The sequence below is a fragment of the Cydia splendana genome, chromosome 2 (assembly GCF_910591565.1).
Source record: "Cydia splendana chromosome 2, ilCydSple1.2, whole genome shotgun sequence".
Classification (NCBI taxonomy): domain Eukaryota; kingdom Metazoa; phylum Arthropoda; class Insecta; order Lepidoptera; family Tortricidae; genus Cydia; species Cydia splendana.
In genome coordinates this window covers 28,799,678-28,813,461 of record NC_085961.1, presented here as the reverse complement: position 1 = coordinate 28,813,461, position 13,784 = coordinate 28,799,678, and the positions used below count along the sequence as shown (strand labels likewise).

The window sequence follows — 13,784 nt, the reverse complement described above, 5'->3', positions numbered from 1 at the left end:
TATTTTGTTACGATGGGCAAGTTTTCGCAACTCGACGACTAGCACCTGTTTTGTATGAGGACTAAAATGATTGATTGAAGTGAGAGTCTAAACCGTAAAATTATTCAATGTTAGTATATCTCACCACAGTTTAAATTCGACTACAATTATTGAATGGTCAAACGAGTCGCTCAAAAGTCTACATAATAGCTACGACCACTCTGTCAAGACTGTCAACAGTGTAACGAAGTAGAAAATAATAATTGATTATGTATAGTTAGACTAACTTGTTGGTAGGTTCATCGGCGTTAGACAGGACCCGCAGGAGAGCCATGCGCGGCGGCTCCGCCCACCGCGAGAGTTGCGCACGTACCGCTTCAGTGTCAGCGCCAGAACTCAGCGCCGCTCGGCATAGTGCGCAGATCCATACTGATATTATCAGCTCTTTGGTGGCGCTGAAAAGGTGCATAGTTAGCGATTTTACAAATAAACAAATTATTTCGAAACGGTACACCTAAAATCAACCTAGCACTTGTATAAATCAAGTCCGGAATAGAGAAAAAGAACAAAAAAAGGAAAAAGTTCCTGTCGATTTTCACATTTTTTGATTTGTGATATTGTCTGTATATTCTGAAAAGTACTTACAAATGAGTGACAGAAGCCAGGTCAGTGGGGCTAAAAGGCGAAGTCTGAGCGAGCGCGTAGGCAGCATGCAACCGCCCGCGCTGGAGGAGTGGGCCGGGCTCCGCCCAAGCGCAGCCGCGCCAGCGGGCAGATATTTCAAGCCATGTGCCGCCTGCTAAAATTAATTATTGATATGATACTGAACTATCATAACTAGAAAAACCCAGCCAAAGTGACAATCATTAATAGAAATCGTCAATTGAAAGTTAAATAATGTATGCAAATGATGTCTTTACTTTATAGCAAACTGCATATACTTGGAAAAATTCTACCTATGTCGCCATGACCGAGCTAGGCCGGATAGCTCAGGCACCTGCCGTGATGGCAGAGGACGCTGATTCGATTCCAGCCTGGAGCACTGGAGGCCTTGGCCACTTTTTCTTAATATTTATTTATTTCAGTTTAAGATGCAAGGACATACCAGTCATGAACGCAGCAGCGGCGGCGTCGGCGATCGACCCGAAGTAATCCAATGTGGTGAGAGCTCGTGCCGCCGACAACGTAGCTCTGAGCATCCGCGGCGTGGCGCTGGCGACCCATTTTACCCACACCTACGTGCAATGATAAATGTTCTATATACATACAACCTATAATATTTAACCTGTGTTTTCTTCCTTGCGTTATCCCGGCATTTTGCCACGGCTCATGGGAGCCTGTGGGGTCCGCTTGACAACTGGTCCCATGATTTGACGTAGGCACTAGTTTTTACGAAAGCGACTGCCATCTGACCTTCCAACCCAGAGGGGAAACTAGGCCTTATTGGGATTAGTCCGGTTTCCTCACGATGTTTTCCTTCACCGAAAAGCGACTGGTAAATATCAAAAGATATTTCGTACATAAGTTCCGCAAAACTCATTGGTACGAGTACCATTTGAACGGGTTTGAACCCGCGACCTCCGGATTGAAAGTCGCACGCTCTTACCGCTAGGCCACCAGCGCTCTAAAGTGATTACTACTATGTACTACTAATATTATAAAATTTTATTTTAAAGGAAAAATGCGAAAGTGTGAAATATTATAAATGCGAAAGTGTGTCGGTCTGTATCTTACCTCCTCACGCTTAAACAGCTGAACCGATTTAGTTGAAATTTATTTGGTAATGAGATAGTTTGAGTCCCGGGGAAGGATGTAGGGTAGTTTTTATGTCAGAAATCACCCTTTATGGGGGTGGAAATTGGTATAGGGAATCAATTACACTGCTTTAGCAGATTGGATAAAAAATAAACTACAGAAATTACTGATTGCACGCAGACGAAGTCGCGGGTAAAAGCTAGTGCTAGTGTTCAATACAAGGAAAAAAATAGCAGAAAAGAATAACATGAGTTAAAATATCGAAGCATATTAAAGAAACCGGCCAAGTGCGAGTCGGACTCGCGCACGAAGGGTTCCCTACCATTACGCAAAAAACGTCAAAAAAGTCACGTTTATTGTATAAGAGTCCCACTTAAATATTAATTTTGTTTTGTTTTTAGTATTTGTTGTTATAGCGGCAACAGAAATACATCATCTGTGAAAATTTCAATTGTCTAGCTATCACAGTTCATGAGTTACAGGCTGGTGACAGACAGACGGACGGACAGCGGAGTCTTAGTAATAGGGTCCTGTTTCTACCCTAATTACATCGTTATTATTAAATATTACCGGCAGAGCCTCGCCAGCGGCTGGTTCCATGCACATGATCACCACCGCTCGGGACAAGAGTTCTTCTAGCTCGTCACTGCCTTCCTCCACATACGGTTCTAAACGACAGAAAATAGTAAAATTTTAATAAAATACATACGGATAATGTAAACGACATGAAAGAACCAATGGCTGGAAATCGGTCCCGCCTGTCAACCAGTCAAAAATATTAGCTAGGAAAGTGTCTAGAAAAAGTAATCCAAACAGATCACTTGATCGATAATAAGAAATACCCGTTTTAACAAGCTTTTATTAGGTCGACCTGTATGTACATAACTATGTAATGGAATCTAAGGTAACTAATTTAAGCATCTTCCAAGGATCGCGTCATGAAGATTGGCAGCTGTATGTAGTTCTGATGACAATATAATAATATGGTACTGTCGAACTGATCTGATGATGGAGACAGGAGGTGGCCATAGGAACTCTGTGAGGAAACAACGCAACCTAATCGTGTTAGGGGTTTTTAGAATTGTCTCGATGAGTATTAGTTGTCTGTCGTAAGAAAAGTAGTCAGCGATAAAAGCTTGTACCAAAAATGAAATTTTTGCCAAAAACTTATTATTAGTCGTTATTGTGTCTTGCCTTGAGCTCATCTCGCCGTGTATCGAGCTCTTTACGACCGTTATCTTCAAAAAAGCTAGCCTAATGATACGATACGCTAGTCTTTATGAATCTTATGATAGATATAGGGTAGGCATTCTGTACAGTCACCAGCAAAAGTTGCTAAGCGGGCGAGTTGCTCAAAATGATCTTGACGCGCCTTTATTGTTAAGAGAATATGAGCGTGTCAATGTAATTTTGAACACCTCGCCCGCTTAGCAACTTCTGCTGCTGACTGTGCATAGAGTGTACTGTACCGAGTGCAGCGAGCAGGAGCAGCAGCTCCCGCGCCTGCGAGCCGACACGGCCGGCGAGCGCGGGGGCGCCGGCGGCGCGCGTCCACTGCGAGACGGCGCACGCTCGCCGCGACCGCGCGTACGCGCACGCTGGCTCTAGACCGCTAGCTGCTAATATTACCCTGTCAAAACATACAATTGTGCACAATTAATTATACCACTCAATTTTGCTGACTTAAACCGCCTCAGTCCCAGAGTATTTTTCAGTTTTCAATTTGGAACCTTCCTTTATTCCATTATACTTCAAAATTTGATCTGATTTTGTACTTTTAAAAGGACATCGGGACTGGATAATGACTATAAGGAAAATGCGCGTTGGAATAACCGATAAGCCATTAAGTCCGCCATTGTGCAATAAAGTTTAAAATAATTAAATAAATAAACCTGATATGTTTCTCGCCAATAAATAGGGGTAGGGGTTTCCTGTGGTGCCCCCTACAGGTCATGCACGGTCTGTGTACCGTTGAGATAAAACGTAATGAATAAATATAAAACAAAACATTATCATTATAATTTAAATCGTATTTGATAGGTATAATACTTACCTAAACTGTGGCGTGTCGTGGTACGGATGCTGGGGGTTGTGGTGATCGACGAAGAACCGCTGCAGCGCCTGATCCAACGCCATTTCAGGCAGCCGCTGCCACGGCAGGTGTACCGCCTGCTCTAACGTCTGCGAATAGTAAAGTTTGACCCGTGATAATTGCGTGATAAGGGCGTATCTCCGACAGTGGGGAGACACTCCTGACTTCGGGCAAACTCGGCTCCGTTCGGCTCAGCATTGCTCCGAGCAATTATTAGGGTTGACACAACTTGACGTCCCTTTGCGTGCACGACTGCAGATAAGATAATGACTTGAATTTTGACAACCCTAAATAGCCGAAAGGGATAGTGCCATAAATAGGAATGGGATAGCATGATTCGTCCCTGAATCGCTGTCAAATTTCGGTTTTGTAGGAAGTGTCCTTTCTGTACGGTACTACTATTACTTATTCTGTGTCTCTGATAATTTGAAGCTGGATAAGTAAAATCCGGTTCAAAGGACCATGACGATGGTAACGACAGTCTTTGTTACATACACAATAGAAAGAGTATTAGTTTTAGATAACACATAAGATAATTTACATAATTTCAAGAGATCGGAAGGAAAAAGTTGCAGGTTTCTTGAATTTTCCCTTGCGTAAGTTCCAGGTGGCATACCAAATTTCAGTATTCTAGGACTTAAAAAAATAGATAAACGTTATGATGATCGGCATACTTAGCATACCTCAGTCCGCAGCCGCAACGGTTGCGACTGCGAACAGTTGAAGCAACGCGGCGCGATATAGCAGTCTTGAGCGCCGCGTAACCAGCTGCTGGCTTCGACGCCGCGTAGTGTAGCAAGCTATTCGGTATCGGTACACACCTCAGTCCGCAGCCGCAACGGTCCGGAGAACAGTTGCAGCAGCGGAGCTAGTCGCGGAGCGATATCACAATCTTGAGCGCCGCGTAACCAGCTGCTGGCTTCGACGCCGCGTAGTGTAGCAAGCTATTCGGTATCGGTACACACCTCAGTCCGCAGCCGCAACGGTCCGGCGAACAGTTGCAGCAGCGGAGCTAGTCGCGGAGCGATATCACAATCTTGAGCGCCGCGTAACCAGGTACTGGCTTCTACACCGCGAAGTGTATCAAACAATTCTGAACGCACCTCAGTCCGTAGCCGCAACGGTCCGGCGAACAGTTGCAGCAACGCGGCTAGATGCGGAGCGATATCACAGTCTTGAGCGCCGCGTAACCAGGTACTGGCTTCTATACCGCGAAGTGTGTCGGCTAACCAGGTCTGGATCTCCAAGTCGGTACTTGTGCTTATCTGCGAGTTGAATGTTTTATTTCATTTTCTTCGGGCATTTTAACTCCCATAAATAGTGTCAACAGCCAGCTGTGCTAACCATAATATAACCTTGAAATTTTAAACTTAAAAATAACGTTTCTTTTCTTTGATGTGGGTGGTATTCCACCTGTCCAATTTCTTTGTCCAATGTGTCTTGCATCTCACATTTCGCTTAGTGAGAGAGTGAGACGCACAGACATTTGACCAAGATATTCAGATGGAATACCACCCTGACCCAATATCGCGTACGCGTAGAAGTCCATACAAATTTCCACCCCTAATTTAACCAATAGGGAATATTACGCAAAACTCTGCGTAGAGGGCGTCACTAGGCCAATCACATGGCCTACCGTGAAACACGACAGTCGAAAGTTCGGTTTCTGACTCTATATCACTCTTGCTTATTCGATCGATAGAGGCAGATAAAAAAAATCGATTTTCGCGTCTCGCGGCAGGCCACCTGTAAACAAACCGCCTTGATGCATCAATGTTATAGTGAAAACTTGTCAAAAAACTGTTTAAGACCTAGTATGTATAAATTACTCTATGGTTTACTAAACAAATTAGTGCTGAACTCTGGCGGCAGAACATTGCAGTAATATAGGGCATAATTTCTGGGATGAAAAGTTATGTTGTGCCTTAAGGAATTTTTATAGAAATTAATCCTAGCTATCTTCATTAGGCGTCTCCAAACTACAGTCCACGACTCTTGTTTTTAACCTAAATCTTAGAGCCTGAAGCGTAGCTTAGGCCCTCGGATCAAAATTAAGTAATAAACACTTTATTGTACGAAAAAGATAATATAATGGTGTAGTAGAAAAGCATTGACACTAACCTGCAGCGCAGCGGGAAGACAATTAGCGCCGGGCCACTGGTGCTCACTCCAGGGCAACTTGCCCAGCTGGGCCAGTAGCTCCGCCAACTGCAACACAAACACTGTACCAACAACAACACTTAACTGACCATTGGTAGCCCCTATCTCCTTGTAATAAGGTTTAAAACCTCAATTAACCCTTTAGTCCGTAGCGGCAACATATTTGCCATCATCTTTAAAACAAAAACGCATCTCTACTATAAGAATTACGGTTCTAAATCGAACTACGAAGACTAGAAAGGAATGTCAAATGGTTAAAAGGTTAACTGTGTAAAAAGTCCTCAAAAATGCCGATACCCTAGGAGTATATAACCAGACGTCTGTAGTTTTCTGTACAAAACAGTCAGCCGATTTTTGCGGGGGAGGGGCACGTCAAATGTATACGTAAAGTAAAAATAGCCATGTCAGATAAACGTCAGTCCATACAATGGCCATACCATTGGCCGCCTATTTTCAACAGAGGGGAACGTCTGTTAATGGCTACTCCGTTTGGTTAATTTGTTATATCCTCTAAGGCCGAAACCAAAGAAGCTGCTTTGAGCAGTAAGTGAAACAACACGAAAGAGCCAGAACGGGAACGTGTGATTCTGGATAGCAATGAATCAAATTTATATTCTAGAGAAAGTTTCACAGTTAAAGTCAATCAGTTCGTCGATTGCACCAATCACAATCGGCGGTTGATTTGAGTTTACATTGTGTTGAAACTGACCTGGACTCGGCTATCTCTGGCAGCCGCCGGTGCACCGGTCACATTCAGGTAGACCTGAATCGTCCACTCCCACACTTGGCTTAGGAGGTGCTCTTCGCAACCTGGGATGAAAATGACATTCTTAAATGGAGTGAATTGAACGTGGAACAATGTTGAATCTATTTTTTTAGAATAGAATAGGATAGAAAAACGTGAAATTTTCTTTTCACCTCAGCAGGTCGAACAAGGGTACTTTGCTTCTTAAAAACAGTGAGCAAAATGCGATTTTGCTCACTGAGTGAGACAAAATGACATTCAAGTGACTTTTATAGTCAAATGTCATTTCAACATGCGGGGTCTAATACAAGTTCGAAATACTTGGGTTCTATTATCTCTGTCCCTTTCACACTGTTAGCAAAAAGAAACAGACAAAAAAAAGTTAAAACGACATACAACGGTATATTGAGAATTATAATAGACCCCCGAAAACTTCAGACCGCACCGTTCCAAACCACGTAGTTACGAGTATGAATTCTTAATAATTAAATAATTAAAATAAAGTTTAAGATTTGGTAAGAACCGATAAAATACTATATTTTAGGTATTTTATTGTACATTATATTATCAAATATTATGGTATTAATGAATTCAAAAATACACAGATCATCACGCAAAATTAATTATTTTTTCTTTTAAGAATTTCTACCATAGTTGACAAATAGTACGTATCCGCAATTCGGACCGTATCTTACAAAGTTTTTTTTTACAAAAAAAAGTTGTAGATTGAAGTGTCAGTTGATGTTCGTTATTTCCATATATTATTATTTTACTGAAATGTATTATTACGTTTTGTTTTTGTGTTCGATTGCGGTAATTAAACTTAATTGTTTGTATATCTTAAGAAAACATGAGTGCAGGTATTAAGTGATGAAGAAGGATTACATTTTTCAAGTTGTCTAATAGGTATGTTCTCACTGCTCATGTGAAATTTTTTGTGTACTACACGAGATCAAAGTTATTTACATCACGTGCGCTTTTGAGTCCCTTACTACGCTCAACTTTCGCTTGCACGGGACTCAAAATAAGCACTCGAAGTAATATCAAACTTTGATGTCTTGTTGTACAAATAACTATTAAATTGACCCTCGACTCTTGTAGGACTAATACAGGCCACTGAGAGACAAACCTGGGCAGCGTACCGATGTATGTTGTCAACGAATTGTTTTAGTATGATGACAAAAAGTGTATCAAAACATTCTAAAGCATAAATAAGTTCACATAACATATTTATATAAAATCGTGGTCACGGCACCAATTATACTCTAGGTTTTTTCTGCCGTATCGAGGTCCTAAAACTCCGCGCGTTCATTGAGCTGGGGAATCTTGTACCTTGATCATGAACAATGAACATATCACTGTAAGGGCCAGTTGCACCAACCAGATTCAGTGCACTGATCAACGTCACTCAGCAGTCAACTATGAAACTACAATGAAATTTAGCGAACGCTATAAGAGTTACAGACGGTTTGGTGCAACCGACCCTTAGCAGGCGTGGCTCACTCCGCGATTTCGTCGCTTTGCTACAGGTAGCTAAAAGTACATCCGTTCCACACTAATTTTGGTGGCTAGCCATAAGCTGCGCGTGGCGCTGTCGCCACCTAGCGGCCATATCTGTCCTGATCGTAACAGACGCGTACGCGTACTATTATTTATTCTGTGCCCTTAGTGCAGTACAGACCTGGGCAGTCCAACATACACTGGTGTATGTTGTCGACGAAGTGTTTGAGCATGGTGGCGTAAGGCTCGCCGGTCAGCAGCGGGGGCAGGGAGGGGTGCGGGGACACCCACGCCGACCAAGATTCTTGTAGGGCTGACCACGCGTAGACGGCCACTGTTGGGCAATACATAAATAAGAATTGAAAGGGCTTTTATTTTTAGCAGATAGCATGTTTTTATGTTTGTTGTTAACATCCCATATGGAATATTCCCGTATAAACACAATTTTACATACATACATACTTATAGTAGGAGTTCCTGTTTCGAAGAAAGAGGGAGCCAAAATATGCTCACAAGAATATGCTAACCATTTAACATCACAGAATCACAAATAATAGACGAAAAAATATTTTGAGGGGCAGCATATGAGCTCTCTGTTTATTGGCGCGAATCAAAGTTTGCGATGTAGGCCATAAGATGGCACACATTTCAACGTACAAGAACGCGTGCGCGAATTGTCGGAGGCAGTTTTTCCACACAGGTTTTGTAGTAACACAACTCACCTCTCTCGGGTGCGTAGCTGAGCGCAACACCCTGTGCGACGAACGCGCGCTGCAACGCGTGCTGCAACGCCGCAACGTGCTCGGCGTACGACGCGTGGTACGTTGCGCTTGAGGTTTGGAGATTGGCGCGCGCGCGCCACCATAGCACGCCCAGCTCACGTAGTAGGTAACCCAGCTATATGAAAAAAAGTATAAAATGACATGTAAATAAATAGGTTTTAAATTGATATTCTTGTGGACATAAGTTAACAATGCATATGAGTAATGATATTGCCATGCAAGTTAATAGGAAAGACGGATAAATTTTCATTCAGAATATTAGGTATTTTAGCCCTTAACTTTGGGTGCGTTTATTATGAGGTGTCTATGTCACTGACCTTGTCAAAGGGCACGTGTTTGGCCACGGCGGAAGCTCGCGCAACTTGCCCTAAGCTCATGGGCGGTAAATGTCCCGCTGCGGCCGCACGTGCTGCATTTAGGGCCACTGTAGGGAGCTGTGCTGCCGTTGTGAGGTTTATTATGTGGACGCCGATTAACTGAAATATAAATAACAGTGGTTTACTCTTAGACTTATATATTTGAAAACCGAGTATTTGTAATAGAGGTGGCAACAGGGTGTCAATTATTGGGCATTAGTTTGTCGGGTACTCGGATATCTTACAAAAGAATACTAATACGTGCAAACTAATAATCAATATTATATTTTCATATAAAATCCTGGTCACGGCACCAATTAAAATGTAATCGAATTTAAACTGCTGTGAGACATACTAACATTGAATAATTTTACAGTTTAGACTCACTTGTTGGGTAAAAACAAGTGAGTCTAAACCGTAAAATTATTCAAAATTAAAATGTAAGTTTTTTTGTTGTATCAAGGTCTTTCGGCCGCACAATAGTCTGCAGGGGCTAGGGAAATTAAAATTAAATAAAACGCTTGAATCACTAACCTCTAGAAGTACGTGTAAGTCGGGATCGGGATCGCGGCCCCAGCGCTGCGCAGCACTCATCACCGCTTCCAACATCTCACTGCGCGCTGACTCGTCTACTGATCGTGTCAAGTCGAACTGTAAAAAATAACATTATTATTGATTTATCGTAATGAGAGGCTACGTTTTTCAACAATACGTCGGAAAGTGGCATGAAACTGTTAGTGCTATTTGAATCTACGAATTTTTATCTCCGCATTTTTACCTGTGTATGTGATTCTATTCATTATCATTCGTTTCAGTCGTGTTGTCTTAAAAGGGTTGTCAGTAGTGTCTAAAATTCTGGTTTCAAATCCCATGTCACAAATTCTAATCCATCCAGTACATTTGCCGCTCGATATACCATTAACCTTTATCTTTAATAGTACAGAGAGCAGAATAGAATAAAACGATGAATTATTGCAGTTTATAATGCACCTTGGACAGGTAGCTGAACGCTCGCTGCGGCTCGCAGGGCTGCGCGCCGCAGAGCGCCCGCAGCAGCGCCGCGTACAGCGCGTGCCCGCCCGCGCCCGCGCCCGCGCCCGCGCGGCTCAGCACCGCGCGACACAGCGCCTGTTGCGCCGGCGACGACGCGTGCGCGCACCATTGTGGGACTAGCACTGTTAGTGCGCCGGTGTCCGAACAGATCCATCTCTGGAATAACACAATTTACCTCGTAAATGGTAGACCTTTTTATAAGCATGAGCGGCAAACGGATATGTATGTTTTGGAATAACTATATAGTCCGACAACGGCGACCTTCAAAAGGTATTGGACGCAACGAGAATAAGTTAACCAAATACAAAACAGATTTACATCGGCCAGCAGTTCTAGCACGCCCGTGAGAGCCTCGTGCGCCGCGCAGCAGTCGGCGACGGCGCCCGCGCAGGCCCACACGCGCTGCGCCACGTTGACGGCTGTCTCGCGGGTGTTGATGCGTCTGAACAGAGGAAGGTGAGAAATATATTCAAATAAATAGATAGTGACCGAGATATGCTCTAAATATACCAGGTGTGGGCTGTAACACGAGCAAATAATAGGGAATATTACGCGAAACTCTGCGTAGGGGGCACCACTGCCACAATCCATGACAACCTGGGGGTCTACCGCGAAACAAGAAAATCAAAATTTCTATATCTAACCTCTCTGTCACTCTTGCATATTCGAGCGATAAAGAGGCAAATAAATTTCGTTTTTCACGTTTCCCGGTAGGCCCTAGTTAACAAATCGCCTTGATGCATCAATGCCATATTTTATTGTCTGTGAAAACTTGTCAAAAAACAGTATGTATAAGTTACTCTATGGTTTGCTATAGGCGCTAGTGCTGCACTCTGGCGGCAGAACATTGCAGTAATACCACCTATTTAAACATAGATTGTACTCCTCAAACGGTGAGACTTTCGTTCAATAACTTTTTCAAATTACATTGAAGATTTTAGACTTCCTATTTTCCATACATACTAAATATTATGTGTTCCGTTCTACGTCCGAGGTGTTTATTGAGAGAGTTACGCCGCAGTCGGCCGATAGATGCCGCTAGCGTCTATGTAGTCGCTCCGCCTGACGCCGTGACGTAGATTCCGCTTCCCCACCTGCAAACAGAGCTGCACGCGCGCCTCGCTTCGCCGCCATTACATTGTTGCGTCGACCGTCTTAGCCGAAGGTCCGTATAATTCGTTGGTATTTTTTTGCAGCATGGTTACGTGAAAAGTTAATTCATTTAATTTCTATCTCTCTATAGTGGTTATTAGAACTTCCGTTCAAGTTATTCGTTTATCTAAAGTGGCCTACAACGTTCGGATTCGTTAAATTTTATAAACATTTAGTTAAAAATTTCCGATCCAAAACCTGTTCGTTCTAAATATGTTTTATTTCGCCAGAGGCTCCTTTTAGTCCTTTTAGCGATCTTGTGAACGGAAACTTTGAACAACGTTTTTCAAATCTACCCACTTTTTTTTTTTTACGAAATTTTCCATGACTGCTTAAATTGTTACCGTTAGTCAGTTTTTACGTAAATCTACTCGCATTTCCGAGATTAAAGTAGGAAATGCGCCAGTTTTTAACTAGTGTTTTCTAATACAGTTAAATATTTTCATGATGAGCGGTAACGCAAGTCGCTCCGCGTCCGAGGAGAGAGATCGCGCTTCGAGGTCATCGCGCCGGCAGCAGCGAGCGCGGCGCTCGGGGTCCAGCTCGGAGGAGGACTACCGACGTGCGCGCAGCCGGAGCTGGCGCTCCAGCACGCGGGCGGCGGAGCCCGCGCGGCGGCGCGAGCGGAGCCGCGCTCCCAGCAGCGCTTCGCGGCGGTCAACGACCTCGGGACTGGAAAGGAGGTTTGAATTCCTTTCGAGCCAACTGGTGAGCCAGCTCAATGACATTTTAGCCACCCAAGTGTTCGAGTCTAGTAAAGGAATACCGCCCCCGCCCGTGGCGCCGCCGACGCCGGCCGCGCCGGGCCCGGCGCCTCCCACGGTGACGGCCGCCACGACGGCACCGCCAGCCGCGACGGTGTCTACCGCTACGATGGCGCCACCTACCACCCACGCTCAGTCCGCGGCTACGCCGCCGCTGACTTATATGCTACCGTCCACCATGACGACGCCGGCGACTACGCTGATCCTGTCCTCCGCGCCGCCGCCGGCCGCGGTCCCGCGCGGCACGCTGCCGGCGCTCCCGGTCCGCGTGGTCCCGATTGGCGCGCGCGCGCCCGTGCCGGTAGCTGCGACACAACACGAGCAGATCGCTGATCTCTCGGTCTCGATCAAGGAGCCCCTCGTTGCCAAGGCGAATGCGGAACGGCTCGCGAGGAGCTGTGCTCTATCGCGCCTCGACTGCCCAGAATGGAAAGCGGTACGTTACGCGGACACTCAGAAGAAGTACATAGCGTCCCCGGGCTTCACCGAGGTGTTGATCAACGAGGAGCTGCGTCGATTTGAGGGTCCCTCGACTTCGCGAGGCTCGCGTGCGACCCAATCGGAGCGAAGCTTCGCGGCGCTCTCCAATGCGGTAATCGCGCAAAATGAAGCGCTCAACGAGGCTCTACAAAATTTAATCGAGTGGTCTGGCACGCCGGAATCTGGATCGCCCGGCGCACTCTATAATAAACTCAAAGACCTATTCGATAATGAATCAAATTACAAGGTAATCTCTCACGATATCTTACAAATAGTCTCCGGGAAGCGAGCCGAAGCCATAGCGGAGCGAAGGTTTGATTTACTGCGATCGATCAAGGATAAATACGTAAAAGAAGACATAGACAAGATCCCTCCTACATACGAATACATCTTCAATCCGGAGAAGCTGTCAGCATACGTGCAGAAGATCGGTGGCATCGATAAGGTGGGAAAACAACCCTCGCATAACTCCTTCGCTCGCCAGCGCTCCCCTGCTCAGGCTCCGTCCCCCAAAGACAAGGCCTTTCGCCGCACTGCTAATAAACAAAAATCGGACAAAAAGCCCGCCGCGCATAAAAAAGCTCGAGACTCCGGGTCTAAAAGGAAGGGGTCGGGAGGAGATAGCTCGAGACGCCGCGACACTCGTCGCAGGAGATGACTTCCGAGAATTTTCAGCTGGTTGTTTGCAACACTTCCGAAACAGTTGGAGAAAATTAAAAGCTCCGAATATAATTCTAGATTTGATTTCATCGGTACGAATCCCATTTATCAAAAAACCCCCGTTGATTTTACCTACACTAGATGTCCTTCACAAGTTTCGCACTCCGGAATCTCCTCAAATGACAGAAGAGATAGAAAACATGACCCGGGAGGGGGTCCTAGAGCATGCTCCGCTCACCCCCAGCTACATTTCACCCCTCTTCCTGCTGCGGAAGAGCAACGGAAAAGTAAGAACTATTTTCAATC

General features: G+C 44.8%; 1 pseudogene; it reads right to left on the bottom strand.

Annotated features, from left to right (window-relative positions):
- Positions 1-13,784, bottom strand: part of LOC134801410 (uncharacterized) — a 56,709-nt pseudogene that overhangs the window by 2,679 nt on the left and 40,246 nt on the right.